The 17,072-nt window shown below is 39.2% G+C and overlaps 1 protein-coding gene across 2 annotated transcripts in view; it reads right to left on the reverse strand.

Moving 5' to 3' along the window:
- Nucleotides 1-17,072, reverse strand: part of SVEP1 (sushi, von Willebrand factor type A, EGF and pentraxin domain containing 1) — a 114,836-nt gene that overhangs the window by 77,695 nt on the left and 20,069 nt on the right. The gene's annotated exons all lie outside the window — the stretch shown is intronic.

Raw genomic sequence — 17,072 nt, forward strand, 5'->3', positions numbered from 1 at the left:
AAATAATCACCCATTCTATGATATGAGCATTTTAAACAATAAACCCAGTAATTTGCTTAGAGCTTTGAATCAGAAAATGATTCAAATGGCTTTGAAATGATTAATTCTGAAATCACACTTACAATTTGCTCTTTCTAGTCAAGCAGCAGGAGGTAAATAACACTGTTAAAATGATTATTAATGTCTCTACTGAGAAAAACRTGTTTTCCCAAATGTCCTCATTCTTATTGTGTGCTTCAAATGCTTATCATTGCCTTTATAGGAAGCTGAACTCCTTCCTAACTTGTTTTTTTATGTGGAATTTTCTTCGAATCTGAGTCCCTGCTCATTGATCCCACATATGACCTAGACATATTCAAACCACAAAACTCCACACAAGTAAAATTCAGAATCTTTGTCAGCAAGCACTGGCTTGCAGAGCCATAGTCTGTCCCAGGATGTCAAAGAGGTGGTTCAAGAATAGAGCATTTCYATCATAGTCACAGAGTTTGTGCTGGCCACAGCTCACGTTAAAACCATCCAAAATCAGCGGCRGATGAGCAGAGCCCTGGCCATCTGCTCCAGACTGCCGACACCTGACGCAGCCGGGCTGCAGACCCATCCCAGACAGCAGTGATGGACTTTCAGCATGGCCCAAACCTGCACACACTGATGGACTCAAAGCTGAGCCACAGCTTTGAGGGCAAGCACATCTGAAGAGCACATGTGGCTCAATCCGTGACTGATCTCACAGTCAAGAATTTCTTCCAAGAATCAAGCGCTGCCAAATTATTCCAGTCACCAGCATGTATTCACCAGCACTATACCGGCAAAAAACTGACTACAGGGAGAGATCAAATTCTTTGGTGCTAAGCCGTAAAAACACTTTAAATATTTTTTTTCAATCTYTGGTTCCCGTTTCCAGCAATGTCATGGCATAAAAAGCTTCAAAACAGTTTGTGAATATACCCCAGTGCAAATAAGCACCAATCCGGCCCTACTGAGARTGACAAAAAGAGGAAAGAATTTAAAAATGCGGAGAAAATGTTAACAGTATCAGCCTTTAAACAGAGAGGTTATTCATGTGCACATTGCATACATGATTTCCTCGACAAAATRTGTGAATTTCTACATGTGAACCATGTTTTTTCTGCCCAGAAGTGAGAGGAGGAGCAAGGAATGGTTTTGTTTAATGCAATTCTCCTCTTGAGACCAGKGAACACTGAGTTACACCAGAGGATTACCTCTTTGTTAGAGGATATCTGGAAGAGGGATTAGTGTGCTAAGTCAAACAGGCACAAGGCCCGAATTCCCCAAGCACACAGAGATGGCTCACATTGAAGCTGTCATCAACAACCTGTTTTCATAAAATGGTAAATATTCATCAACAATTCATGTGCAGATTGTATTGTCTGTAGTAATGACAGCGCAATAACTTTCTGACTAGAAATGACAATGAAGTAATACAAGTTAACTTCAGCACACCTACTGCATTTTCCTCCTCCGTTATGTTCTCCTAGGGTATATAACTAACTGAAAAATCCTACGAAAATCCAGCGTAACCTCTCTGGTTTTGAAAGATTACATCTGAGGCCAACAATGGAACACATTTTCTTACTTAAGTTGCACATAAAAAAGAAATACGATATGCCAGAAACAAGGATTCACGGGGCATAAATAAAAACGTTTCAGTCAGCTAACCATATTGGCAGTGTATCTAATATGTAAAGATGTTGTCTGAAGCTGAAAAATGAACATGGAATGTCAGAAATGTCCACTAAAAATTAAAGAGCAGAGTTTCAAATCCAGTAGAGATTCTGTTCTACCTTCCTACAATAACGAAACATCTGATATTTTAATCTTCACAGAAGAATTTAATATTGTAAAAGTGACAACATAAACWAAGGTTTCTGTCAGAGATTCACCAAACAATTAACATGTATTATCCAGTTTGGCTTTTTTAAAACTGCAAATACTAAAGCCAGCAAATACTTAAGCTAACCAGCATCAAACCTCCACAATGACATAAAAACTCCAGTCTGGACTTAAACAAGTGGAGATCAGGTGACAAAGGGTTCTTCTACTCTGTGACACAGGATCACAATTCTTCCTCTGAATGTACAAGTACCAATTTTAAGGATAAACATTTCTGCCTTAAAAATGCAAAACTTTCAAAATCGTGGGAGAGCAGGCAAACTCAATTTCCTCTCCAACTACACTAGGGCTCTAAGACACTGAAATGGAATTATTCTTCAATTATCCCAGTGTTAAGAGAGAGGAGAGTCAAACTCCATGTATTTCAAAGATTAATTTGAGGGATTTTGTATTTTTTTTCAATGCATAATTTCTCCCACTAACTACCTTTACTAAGTAATCCCTGGCATGAGCCGTTTTTTCCACACTTTATGCTAATAAGGGATCCGATTAAGGGTTTATCTTTTGCGGGATACGGCAGGAATCAGCTAGGCAATATCCTTCTCTCTCCTGCATCAACCTGAGCTCTATTCATACACAGCTACTCTGATGACTGTAGTCTATAATTCTCATTTTTTCCCTGAAAGTGCAAAGCCTAAATGAAATGACATCTTGATACAAATCTCAAATAGTCTTCATAACTAAGCCTTAAAACATCTTCAATGAGGAAAGAGAGCCTAGTTTTTCATTTAATGAAGTCAATTTTACAATATTGTAATTATTTTTATGACACTGATTGCACGGATAGGTACTCAACACATCTGTGTCAGAATCAGAGTATACCATGAATATCTGTTTTTACTTGGTTTCSTGGTGTCCACTAAAAATGCTCCAAACAATGGTCACTGTGAAAAAAGTGATCACAGTGTATGAAAATTATTAGTCTGTGAAAGAAGTGCTCTGGTAGCTATATTTGCCTTTAGTCAYGCTTTAAATCTGCCACCTTGAGTATGCCTGGCTATAAAACTTAGTAATTTTACTAAATAGGAATTAAAAACTTTAATAATGAAGCCTATATAGAGAAGTTACAATATCATGTGCTACATCTTTCATATCTGCATCTCTCAACATGGCAAAGCACTACAATGGTGAGATTTGTCCAAGGGCCCTCTCTTRGAAGCAGCAGTAGGAACAAGGGCTGTTGTGAATTCCCTCTGACAGCAGCCTGCCAAATAAAATACAGTGTACAAGGACAAGCCASAGTGTCACCCAGAAAATCCACATTCCACACCAAGCAGTCCAGGATTTCCTGAACTTTCCTAYTATTTACCGATCCAGGAGAAGGTGAGTCTGGGATGCTCTGCAGTACTAGCACACAGTGTTGCTCAAACCTCCCTCTTGCCTCCAAAAACCATTCTACTGCTGCTGTTGCTGCACACTTAATTTGGGGTGACCTCTGCATGAAAGAACATCACTAACATGGGAGCCCTCAGCTTCATGAAACTCCCCAGTCCTCTGCCATCTCTGTGTATTTCACAGTGACATCTCTTGGCTTTTGCTGTAACCATTTTATGAGCCATTCTCAGCTTGGGCCAGTGGGATTACAGATCACCACAGACTCTGAAATATACTTCACTGGACCTGCATATGAAGATCTTTGAGATTGCCTCTCAAAGACTTTCCACATGCTGGATGTCTATTGCAGAGATTACCTCCAGAAATTACAGCTTCCGTTATCACATTAAGTTATCTGGGAAAGTAGTTTTTCTTAAGATCTTCTATATGGTAGGTTTGTCATGCTGGCCACACTGTGATCATGAAATGCATTTGGAAGGATAAGGAACAATAAATCTGAAGTTTTGGCAGATGCTGTAATCCACCCTTCCACAGTATGCAACATGTATGATGCCACAAAAAACCCTCAACCCCAACAAATGAGGCAGAAGCCTGCTAGGATTATAAAAAATAGGCAAAAAAGTGGCTTTAGTTAAACATTTGACATGTATGACTTGTACAAAGACAGCAAAGGAAAACCTTGAGCTTGCCTTTACCTGCAGGGATCAGGGAAGGATTTCTAAGTCTTAGCATGTTCTCCAGCTCTCTAATATCTCCTGTTATCCCCAGCATGTGCTCTGCATTAATTTCAGACGGCACTGAACCTGCTCATCCATCTGCTCTTTGTCAGTATTTCTTAAGGATCCTTCTCATAGCAACATGATTAACAATTTAACAAGCTAGATGTTTCTGTTCCCATTTAATGCATTTTGCTCCATCACTGTCATATTCTACAAACTTCCTCTCAAGCAAGGGCAGCAGGCTGAAACAATTCAGACGTTCAGCTATGTGTCWGCATGAACAGTCATCCACACAGGGGATGAACATCCACACAGGGGATGGTTCATTCAAACCTTGCAATTGAGGTTACAGATATCAAAACTGCAATATTCCACTACCAAGGAGGCTGCAGCGTTTGCCATGACACTTTGAGATTATTTAGCTCTAGATTTTTAAGCACTTCAAACAGTCATAACAAACTTTCAGGAGAAAAAAACTTCTTGGTGGAAAGTTCACAAGATAGATCCTAACAACTAGAGCAATATATATGAACAGAAATGGCATTCATGCATTGAAATGAAGCTCTTTGGGTTTAAGTCTGTGTACTTTAAACAGTTACAGTTTTGCTGTTTGCATGGATATAAAATCCAGCCTTAGTAAGGTATTTGGAAGCGATACCCAAATGYTCACACATCTATCACTACAGGTATCATTTCATGCCAGCACTTCTGATTTTTAGAACTTGAATACTGATTTATGTCCTCATATCCCCGTGTATTTCTAAAAGTTATGCTGCCTAAAGTGTAAAACCAATTCCACAATTACAAAAGCTTTTCTGGGAAATTATTTCAGTTAATATTGTTAAATTTGCTATGCAAATAGAGATTATTTATGCATTTATTTACATGCAAATGAAGATTCTTGTCTAAAACTTCATGCACAATTAGACCCTTATATAAAAGGGAAAATAAAATAAATTCTGAAAATGCTTTACTCAGAGCAGCACTACTACATAGCAGGCTTCTCTGGACATGGTCTTTATCATAATCACAGACACACATTCCTCAACAAATCTTGATCACTGCTGATGTGATAGCACATGCTAGTCTAAATAGTACTGCTCTAAGTGCCCTGGATAGCTTTCTGCTATTTAATTCCTGTTATTTAAATAAATAAACACTGAAAAGGAGCTTTGCTATCCTGTCCTAGCTGCAGTTGTTTGCCATTTTGATACACTTGCTGTGAAGTTACACATTTGTTTTTGGAAAAGCAAATTAAAAACAAAAAACAACACCAAAACCCTGACAGAGTGATATAAAGAAAATTCTTTTAAAGAGAATCCAAATATTTTTTTTCATTTATGCTACACATAGAAGAGCAAATACCTGATCGAGAATCTAGTGCCTGCCCTGTTTGAAGGCACTGGAAGCCCAGGGTTCTCMAGGCCTGCTCTAATTATTATACCATGTATCAAATAACTCTGGTTGTCCTTTCTCCCTCTCAGAAAGGGTTCTGAGTCAAGAAGAAAAAGGGAAAGACAAGAAAAGGACACATATGCACCAATCCATCAGCCACCTCCCTAACAGGATGGACCAAGGATGGACTACGAGGTGCCTGAAGAGCTAAAATCATGCATAGGCCACATTATGCCTAGGTATGGAAATTTTCCTAGATATGGAAGAGTGAAAAGCTGCACTGGGCTGCGCTCTGTGCTGCTCAGTGAACTGCTGTCTGAGCTAGAGGCACACCCTGGGAAACAAGAAATAGWCTTCCTTTATCCACAGCCTGAAAGAGGGACTGCTTGGCAGGAGAGAAGTCTGATCTGGGATGAAAATACTCATTCTTTAACAACTCCTAATGTGCTACACCCAGAGGAATCTGGACAGAATTGAGAATCTCCACCGCCTGTGACCTCTGGGACACGCAGAAATTACCACATCCAGCCTGCACTTGCTCAGCACAGCCTACACTTTCTTCCAGAAGCAGGGAGCAAGAGTCTCATGTTACAGCTAACTCAACACATCACCTTCTCCTGGGRTTCCTCAATTTTACAAAATAAGGGAGAGGGGTTTAGAAGCTGATGAAGCATACATCCCAATCTTCACAGCATGGATAGTTTACTGAAGCTGAAGAACATGCCTGGTGGCTCAAGATCCATTTTCACTATGTTCACCAACTCAGCAACTTGAACAGTTTTGTGTTCAGCGATTCTTGGTACTTAATAATGTAACTAAAAATTACCCTCTGCTAGAACAGAATGAGCAAATTTGCTTTCCTGAAAGAAGCAAGTTGTGGGGGGCACCCAGGAGTAGGTCAAGGGACTCCACCTCCTCAGATTTTCTCCTTCTCATGGATACAAAAACTGTGAATTTTCTCTCTGGCAAAATATTAACAGAGCTCTTTATGTTCCTGAGTAAATTTACTAGTCTGATGTGAAACACTCCTTTTCTGCTGTTGCCTCCAACACCTGTTCCCAACAGCTTCTGGTACATATGATCTGAGAGTTAAAAACACCCCAAAACACCAAAAAATCAGATACCTATTTCTGCCTCCTTTCTCTGCAGATCAGAGTAGATCCAGTTGCTCAATCACAGATGGGGAATGCAGCAAGTAAAAGTTATTATAAACAGGAAAGTGAAGCTATTTCTGCCAGACCCTCAATAAACTGTCATTACTGCATTAGGTGCCAAACTTGGCCTCTTTTCCACATCCTTTATTTTTATCATTGAATATACTTTTCAACAACAGTGATTATACTCCTATTAAGTAACATTTCTGAGCACTKAAGATAGAGCACATGACTGTGCAGATGGAGAACATATGTCACTATTTCCATGTTTATTTACTTAGCAGCCGAGGTAGGAAACAGAGTTTTTGGTTAACTGAAGAGGGTTGAAGCACATGCAATGGCTCAGGCCAGTAATCAAGCAATAAAAAGTGGTGGTTTTGCCAATTATTTTTTTTTTCATATTGTGAAACTGGCCCAACTATCCCTGCATAGAGTTCAGCAAACTGTTGTAATCTCGATGTTATAGTTCCTACTTAATTCCTGGAATCACTACTGATACTCATGATTTACTGTGAAAAATGCCATAAATCCCATTCTCCATGCCTCAAGCAAAACTCTTATGGAAACTGACAGGATTCCCTGAATTCTTTTAATATTGTCCAAATATGTAAACCAAAATAAAGTCTTGTTTATGGAAAGCAACAGCACTGAGATAAGAACTAAGTCACTATGCTCAATATTAACTGCTGCTTGCTCAAGGGACATTTGGAAAAGTGACTGCTTCTCACTTCATTTTCCCTACTTGTCCTTGTCCCCCTCCTCTTATTTCTTTRACATAAAAGATGTCCTTAAGAATGTAATCTTGCTACAGCAATGTCTACTTCAGGAAAATGGTCACTTCAGATCTGAAAACGGCATTTTTAAGTACTAGGTCCTGTGGCTGCCAACAAAATGAACATTACTCCTGCAAAGTAAAAAATATGAAAGATAAAAAAGATTATGTTTCATTGTCTTAACCAAATACATAGCCTCAGGCCTCAGTCCAATGAAGCTTCCCTCTGTGAAGACCTGCCACTAAAACATTTACGAAACATACTTTTGCATCCCCCACTAGACAGGCACTCTGCAAAGACTTAACTTTCTGCAATGCAGGAGTTCTCCCATAAAAAAAGGAATCCCAGGGTACCAAATCATGTATTGCTAAGGCCCCTTCTTGCTATCAGTATTGACAAGGAGTGCTAAAGTAGCACCTGTAAGATCCAAGGACTTTACTGAAGGATGTTTGTTTAACCTGAAATGAAATACTGCACATCTAAGTGAAACTGTGCTCTGTGTCCCACTTCTCCATTCTCTTCTCTGCTTCAAAGGTAATTTTTCCAGCTTGAAAAGGCAGAATCACTTGTCCTCTTTCTAAAGGACAGCAAGGTTCTTTGCATGTTTTGGGAGAAAAAAGATCTGCCACACTTCTGGTCCTACTTTCTCCTTTAACTACGCGCCCTTTTCCTGAGGTCTTTTGACACAAACAAGACCATCCACACCTGMAGAGATGGAAAATAAGACAGAGGGAACACTCTTAACTTCAATTTGAAGCAAAAATAAAACAAAAAAAGGTAGGCAGCAGTAATGATTAWATCTGTTCAATGGACCCAAGACTTGCAATTATCAGATCACAGATTTTTAGCTAGAAAATCCATTTCTAAACAGCACTTGATTCCAAATAGTTAGCTTCACAACRTAATTAATGCTGTCTAAAAACATCCCAGTTTTTCCTGAGCTGGAGCCAAATTCTTGGCTAGTTTCTTGCACTTTTGCAGACTGTGAACCAGTGAGGGATGCAAGTGACAGATTACAAACTACCTCTCTGATGTAGGAATGGATGAGACACTGCACTTTCTATTTCAATGTAGGAGGCGTCCCAAAAATTGCCTAAAAAATATTGAGAATAAATCAATCTCTGACATCACTGGGAGTGAAATTTAAGATGTTACAGACAGCTTTGTGAAACACCAAATTCACGGACCTCGAACTTATTACCTTTAATATTTGCCTGTGCTTCAGCATTGAGGCCAAAACCAGACAAGTAACAGCTGTAATCCATCACCTCCGTCTGGAGGGATGGGCAGGTAAAAACAAGCAGGAAAATAAGAAAGCAATAAGGGCCTTCTCACAGGCTCTCAGGGTGAAAAGTTGTCTTTTTGTCTGTGACAGAGGGGAAAGTGCCCAGGCAGCTGCTGCTGAAATGCTGTTGATGCTGAAGTGCCATCGCAAAAGTGAAGACAGCAGAATCCTGGAGGCTGGCAAAGCAAGAGACCTCATTTTTTTAGCTGGAATTGAGGGCTGTGAAAACTGTGCTCTTGGGGCCAGAGTATAGYTTATCAGTGCTTCTAGGCCAAATTCCTCTGGCACTTAGGCTGGGAGAGTTGKTAACATCAGTGAGTTTTGGGCCCTTCACTATAAGAAAAATACTAAGGTACTGAAACAGAACCAAAGAAGGGTAGCAAAGATGGAAAGGGATCTAGAGCACAAGTAGGTGAGGGAGCTGGGGGTGTTGAACCTGCAGAAAAGGAGGCTCAGGAGGGAATGTTACCACTCTTCTACAACTCCCTGAAAGGAGGGTGTAGTGACATGGGGGTCAACCTCATGTAAGTATCAAGCCATAGTCTGAAAGGAAATGGCCTTAAATTGTACCACAGTAAGTTTAGCTTAAAGAGTAGGAAAAATTTATTCAGCAAAAGGATTGCCAAACATTGGAAGAGATTGTCCAGAGAAGTGGTGGAGTCATCAAACCTGGAGGTGATAAAAGTTGTGCAGGTACGATACTTAGGGACATGGTTCCATGGCGGACTTGACAGTGTTAGGTTAATGRTCAGAAATGAGGATTTTAACGGTCTTTTCCAACCTAAAATGTTCTACGATTCTATGAGCACTGAAAGGGGGTATCACTGCTCAATAGTGAAACAGGCAAACATGCAGGGAACCCTAAGGTACTGTTACACTAAAGAGATATGGCAGAAGATTCCTCCGTGTCTGAAGTGTATGGTCCTTCTCAGTCCAATATTCACAATCACATTACTTCTGCTCTCAGAAGCTTGTACTGTGGGCACTCAGTGAGCTACTGGGCCACTTGAAAAGACACACATGAAAGCAGTTTGGCCACTCTGATGGATGTAGTCACTAATGAAAACCAAGTGTCCTTGTCTTCGTGCCATGACCTAACCAGAAGCCCAGCCATGACCTAGCCAGAAGCCCTGCGCTGCCACCGGGACAATTTTTTAAAGCGTTTTTGGCCAACCAGAAAGAATATGGATGCTCACAGAAGTGCCATATTTTAAAAAGGTACTGCATTTGATAAGGCATTTTGAGTTTCCATTCAGAAATAAGAGAGAGCAAAATTTATATCTCTGTTTTACTCCTCCACAATTCACAATGACATAAAAACTCAAATGAAGAGATTTGCAAATGATAGCATATTTTGACACAAAGTTGAGGCAAAAGCTTAGGTTCTGAAATGAGGGAAATATTTGCATTTCATGTGATATTCTTTGCCAAGCTGACAACAGAAACAGGCCTAAAGGATTGGAGTATGTTTAGGTACAGATACTAATGCCTCTGTGACAATAAGGGAAGTGCAAAAAAACCATCAGCTTAACAACGTGTAGCTCTTCTGGTGTATGACCATGAGRCTTGGCAAGCACTCCTTACATCCTGTATTGGCATCATGATTCCTCAGAACAAGGCTACTCAGCCTCCCACTCTCCTGCTTGTATTTTGAAAAATGTAGTCCTGTGAGCTGAGTTGCTTCAGTGACTTTTGCAGTATTTCATATTCCTGCAAGAAAACTTCCTCTTTCATCCCTTCTGCCTTGAGACTCCAGGCGCTGCTGGGCCACAGGGGTGAGAGATGCAGATTTGGACTGGTTATGTGCTGCACTTAAATTTGCTAGAGCACCTCCACACTGGGTGGGCTCCCCACAGCAAGCAKACACAGTGTTGCTATTGTAAGGTGCATTGGCCTTGATGCATAAAACACTGAAGCTTTTGCAGTAGGCTTGAACAGTCCGGCATTCCACGCCTGCACAGACTTCATGGCATGTTCTGAAGTCAGCAGGTGCGCAATGTGCGAAATGAGGAGCAGAAAGAGAAAAAAAATAACAGACCAACATTTTCTTACAGAGCTCCAGACATTTCTACACAGACTCAGAATATTTGTCTATAAAATCATGTAACTTAGAGTATTCCCAGACTATCATGTAGATGCTTTTGTGTTCCATTAGAATACTGATGTTTCCTTTTTAATATCACTTTATGTATTTCCAGATATGAGTTTCTCTAGGGGGACACAGTGGGAATATTGCAAGCACTATTCAGTCATAAAACCAAAGACTGGAGCTGATGTGAAGCCTGACAAAGTCAGATGAATGATATACTCAACTAATCTGTGAAGGTCTAACCAACAAACCAGCTAGAGCTCATGGCAATAATCTGTGAAAAAAAGACATGCAGTATTGGTAGCCTCATATTACTGGTAGAAAAGTTCTTGTACTTTATGTTCTGGAATTTTTGTGTGAGAAACAAACGACATGCCACAAGCAGATGACAATTTTGCATCGTTTCTAGCATTTACAAGGGAGTGTCCTTTCTTTGAACTTTTGGGGACAAAAACCCTCCTTCTTTTTTGGTTACAGAAGAATGTTTCCTTTGATGTCAGGGGAAAAAGCCCCAGAAGATTTTCTTAATGGCCAGGAGAAGGAGCCAGACCGTAGATTGTTTCAAGTGCAGATAGATCTGTGTAAAATCAGTGCACCGCCCATACTTTTACAGATGGTAGATTTCTGAAATTTCTTTATTCTTTACACTGCTTAAAATTGAACATGCAACTTAGTGTTTAATTTTATTTGGTTTTGCTTCAAATCTGTCAGGTCCAAATAATATCTAAATGACATGACTATAATTAGACTATATGTTTAACTATGTTACACGCACTTCTGTAATGTCAATGTTTCTCAGCTCCCCACCAGCTCCCCCTCCACCCCAAGGTCCATTCATTCTTTCTGCTCTTATTGACTAAAACATTTCCTATTCAATAAATTCAGACTAGGGAGAAAAAATTCAAGTTATCAAACTACCTTCAGGTGTCAGTTCTACTAAAATATCTGCATTGGAACTGTTGAGTTACAGTTCTGGCTTTGTTTTGCATGGTTACAAACTAAACACTGCAGTTTTGGCCTGAAGAGGTTCCCATTTCTATGCAGACTCCTGATTCTGTTTTCAACAAAACACCAACAAACCCAGTAAAAAACAACTTCCTGTTTGATGAAATTGATCTGTACTGCTGTTTTCTCATTCCCTAAGGACCAGATCACATTCTGCTATGCAGTCAGCATTGTTCCAGGCTGAGAAATCTGGGCTATCTGCAGCAGRTTTTAGGCTGATAGAAAAAATACGGCTGCTTACATTCTCCATTCTGGCTGCCGAATACTGGGCAGACATAATCAGCTTTTAATACAATATCTGCAACCTATATGCTCTAATTCTTCTCTAAGCTTAGTGTGCCTTTGAACCCTTTTCATCATGGCGCTTTTTCCTCCATATGCTCCTGGATGTCCATGGTCTWTGCTCCAGTGGTACTGGAATCTGCTTCTGGACCCCTGTGGATCTGAAGAAACCGAGAATGTTTCTGTTCCTGGAAGGGAGTGAGGAGCACAACTGCAGAGGACAGGGAAAGTTTTTCTCTGAAGTAATTGTGAAATGACCKGAGGAACCTGGCAGACAATTTTCCACAGAGAGCAGAGAGAAATCAGCTGGGCAGGACTGAACCGAAGAGGCAGCACAAGAACAATCTCATCCCTTCTCATTGTGATGTTTATGCYGTTATGATGGTGGTAGACAAGTGAACAGAAGGTGGTGGAAGGAGCCTATATTGCCTTTTGGGTACACATCCTTTGAAAGGCTTTGCAAAAAATCTGTGAACAAYTGACTTACTTAGATAAAGTCAAAATTTGCAAAGGATTCTTTAGACRTGATTTATGACCTGATAAGCTTTGTGCACCTTTGCTTCTATGTGTCCTTTTCCCTCTCAGCAAAACCAAGGCAAGTAACATGTCACCRCCTCTGAACATTTGCAATTGCTACAAACTGCATTTTATGCACAATACTTCCATCATATTGGGAAAGAAGTAGATAATTTTGTTTAAAATGTTGGAAGGAAGAGTACTCTTTCTTAAAGGGAAAGCACTTTGCAATGTTTACTGGCCTGGGTAGAGTGAATTCCACAGCATAAGTCAAGACAAGGTTTTAAAAAAAATATTCCTACATTCCATATCAATTTGAAACTGATTCCAAGAGCTGTAAGTCAAATTTGTTTGACTACATGACAAATACACCGTGTACAATCCATCAAAATCCGAATGTAGAGACASACAGTGGATGCCTGATTTTGTTGCAATAAGAGTGCTCTGCTTTGGTCCAGTTAAATGAATCAACTTTGACTTCAGAGGCAACTTTATAATGCCAGAAATGTTGACACTTATTCAAAATCTCACAYGCACTAAAACTTGCAAGTTAATTGTAGCAGAAATTACTTTCTAGGAATGACTTAAGTAGCTAAATGTGCAGCTTCAGAGCCTTGGAGAGCCATCAGGAACAAAGCAGTTAATTAAAATAAATTTTAAATCTCTCTCCTCACTTCAAAAATTACACTTTGCTGTATCTTTTTGTCTTTGATGCATTGTTTCAAGWATTTATTTTCTTCTCTGAGATAAAAACTACTTAAAAGCACACAACGCTAAGAKGTCTGCTTTTAATTTGTGGGATGGCACAAGTTCAGGATCAGTATGTCTATGAAAACATCCTGGCTATGTGTTTCTGGAAAGGTAGTAAAAATAAGATATGCTATGTGATCCACAGAGGCCAACAAAGAATGTTGCAGGAGAAAACTTTTCATTAAGGGATTCAAGAGACAAATATTTCAATAAGTACCTGCCATGATTCCAGTTGCAATCCTAAAACAGATTCGCAAATCTGCAAGACTAGTTAAAGGCTTGTCAAAAGCTTTTAACTGTTAAAATGGCTAGAGCCTAAACTGGTTAAAAATCAGTGACACTTGGCTGACGAACATTTTAAGCAGTTAAGCAAAGCATATCCAGGGCAAACTCTGAGAAACAGCACTTCTCCCAGGCCTGCACTAGTGAAAAAAGGTGTTTTCAAACCATGTACAATCTCAGTGAAGGTAAGAGAGCCAGCTTTTCATCCTGTCAAGACTCTCAGAGCAAAGCCCAGGCCCAACAGCAAAGGTTTTACAGTCATCTGAATAAAGGATGCACCTAGCTGGTGCTGAATTTACAATTGGAACCTTTGGCACTGGAATGACTGCCTGCAGGGTTTACCTTGTGGCCAAAGGACACTCGGAGATGGGCTCTGTGAAGAGCCAAAGTCTGCACAGAAAGCTGAAGATTTATGTGTCATGGCTATTACTACCAGAGCACTGCTTCTGCATCTCTCAAGCCCTCCAAAAGGATGATTTTTTTTCTCCTCAGATTGCACATATGTTCTTTGTCTGGAGGCTTTATTTTCACAACATTCTGAGGTGACTAGGAGGACATGTCACTTCCAAGGTWAGTAAAAAAAAAGTGAATTGTACATCACTTTTTACCGTTCCAAYGAATTTATTTCAGAAACAGCCCTGTACTTAATAGGAAAGAGTTTGTTTTAGCAMAGAAACTTACTTCCTAAAGCCTCAGACGACATCTAGATGGAAAGGACACATGCGTTACAATATTATGTACAGATGTAAAATACACTTCTGCTTTTCTGGTCTGCATATGTAAAAATTGAATCTGAGTACTCACCTTCACCCTACAATTCCATTTGTTAAAGAAATTCTAGAGAAATGGTGCAAAAATGCAGAGAAAACTTTTTTGTTGGTTGTTTTTTGTTAGTTTTCTTTCTCTGCAATAGTTCAGTTTAAAACTCAAAGAGGACAAATTACRTAGTACAAAGTTAGGAAAAAAACCAACCATAGAAACCATCATTACTCATATTAGCTATCATGTTACTTAYAATTTTTACTTTTGCAACAGGCAATTTATGTAAGTTGATACACAAGGTGAAGAGTTACTCAGTTCCAAGGACTTTACCCAGAACTCCTTGATATGAGTGCAGATATTCTTATCCACTTCAACCAAACCATGGATTTGGTAAAAAAAACACCTGTAGCTTCATGTGACATTTATTTATGTGAAAAAATATGTACCAGATAGACTAAAAAAAGCTCCTTTTTTTTTTTTAGGTAAATTCCTTGAGGCTAGACGCTAAAATCTACGCTTTTTTTTTTGGTGGTTTGGAGACCTCACTGTCTGACTCCAGAGTTTGTTAAAATTTTTTCCAATGGACTGAATCTGGATTTAAATTCACTGCCAGAAATATCCCATCTTCATAAAGCAGGTTGTGCAAGTGGGAAACAAACTACTCTGGTGTTAGGAGCCACTGATAATAACAGCAAAGCTCCTGTAGTATCATACAGCTACCTTCATCTCTATTGGAGTAATTCCTACCAAAAAGAAAACAAACAAACAAACAAACAAACAAAAAAAAAACGGAAACACCAAACAAAAGCCTCTCCTGCTAAGAAGAACATGCTGACAACATCCTTTTGAATTTTCAAACCAAAGAAGTGTGCTCCATTTTGAAAAATCTTGTAGCATCCAATTAAGCTTTTCTGTCAGCCTTTGCTTTGCTTCCTAGAGCAACTAGTAGGAGAACTTCTTCTCTAATTTCCAGAAGTAAAGCAGGAAATACTGGGCTTCAGGGGCTAATTTTTGGAAAGAAGTTTTAAATGTAAAAAAAATCAGGAACAGTATGGCCTGCATGCTTCCAGATGCATCTATTTTGCACACAAAATACTTGTAAAAGACTTTTTCTTCAGTCTTCTTGAAAGCAATAATTATTAATGTTTTTACATTATTGTTGTAAGTCTTAAAAAGATTATTTTCAAAGATAATTAACCCGCTAAACTTCCGTAGCCTTGTCTGTAGCATCTGTGTTTCATATTCACCTTTCTCATCCACYTGTTCTCCTGTACTCTCAGTGGAAAACCACTGTAAAACTGATTTCCATTTCTCCTACACTCTCCTATCATGATATTATGATACCCTCACTAGAAAAATACATTTACATTTCTTCTGGTTTTAAGCATCACGATGTTATCCTGAAACTCTTACCCATAAAGAATCACAAGATTAATAAGAAAGAAAAAAAAATGCACAGAATAGCAGTAAGGAATAATTTTGTCAGTATTAATTAGACATCAGTTCATCATTACGTGATCACAGGTATTTTATATCCAACCTCTTAGTTTAGGTCTCTTGTCCTTACGTGCCAGCCAGTCATTTTGACACAATATATTCACAATAGAACCTCTGCACATTACAACAGACAGAAGACCCTCGAGAGAGGCTGTAACAAAAGAAGACTAAATTACAAATATGAAAGCATACAAAAGTATCTCATCCCAAGTAAGGGTTACAGAAATGGGTCATGATTAAAGAGCCATTCTGTAAAAAAGGGTGAATCACAGATGCTGTACACAGAGAAAAGCTCCAGTAAAACTWTTCTGCATGTGGAGTAGGTGAGTCTAACTCCAAACTATTTCGGTTTTGAAAGCATTTCATTAATGCTTCATTAATCACAAGCATCCCCACTTGTTCACCTGTAATCTAAGGTTTCTGAAACCATCTGATGCAAAATCTTTATTTGCTTTTTTTGGTTTATCAAGATCTGCAGGGTTATGTGACACAAAATACCACAGAAGCAACCATTTCACACTTTCTCCACAGCAATGTCCCTTTTTCAATTTATCCATTTTCAATGGCTGCAGGTCCACAAGGAGCCTTGACAACTAAGTTAGAATGGAAGAGTGCTTCTCTGAATTAGAAATTAAAATCAAAGGAGAAGAATCAAAACAAACTCCTACCCAGTTTTAAGATGCAGAATTGATGAATGAAAGCATAAAATAGCACTGCTTTGTCAGACAGCAGAAGATAAGTTCTAAGAGCCTGAAAATCTGCAGTTCCATGAACAAATTCAAACCTTCAGATTCAACAGGCAAATTTAGCCTGAAATCTTACTATGCTTGGAGACATTTTCTTCACTCTTTTTCACACTCCCTCTCTTGCATTCTTTTCCCTCCCTGTCTGAYAGAATCTCAGATGCTGTTGGTGGTTCTCCTCCATGGTTGTAGAGTAAAACATATGTTGTTGTATGTGTTGTTAACTCTGGAAGCCTTGGGAGTTGGAGAAATCTTGAAAACTTCATGAAAAATTCCAAGTACCATCTGCCAAGCTCCAAGATGGCTGGCAAATCTTCATTAAGCCAATAACTCCTCCAGGGTAGCTAAAGAAACCCATCTCATAAAGAAATATTGAGAAAGGGTGATTCAGATTCTTGGGGGTAGAAGCTCCTATTAAAAGGAAGGGAGGAAGAGGACAGCATGGCAGGAGAGATCCTTACTTTCCTTGGACTAGGCCATAGGAATTACCACCAGAATTAAAGTTCTTCCTCTGTGACTAAGAAAAGAGCTCCTACTAATATATTAAACACTTAATTTTTTCTTTTTTTTT

Source organism: Malurus melanocephalus, unplaced genomic scaffold (assembly GCF_030028575.1).
Source record: "Malurus melanocephalus ecotype Western Australia unplaced genomic scaffold, MMel_1.1 scaffold_228, whole genome shotgun sequence".
Lineage (NCBI taxonomy): Eukaryota > Metazoa > Chordata > Aves > Passeriformes > Maluridae > Malurus > Malurus melanocephalus.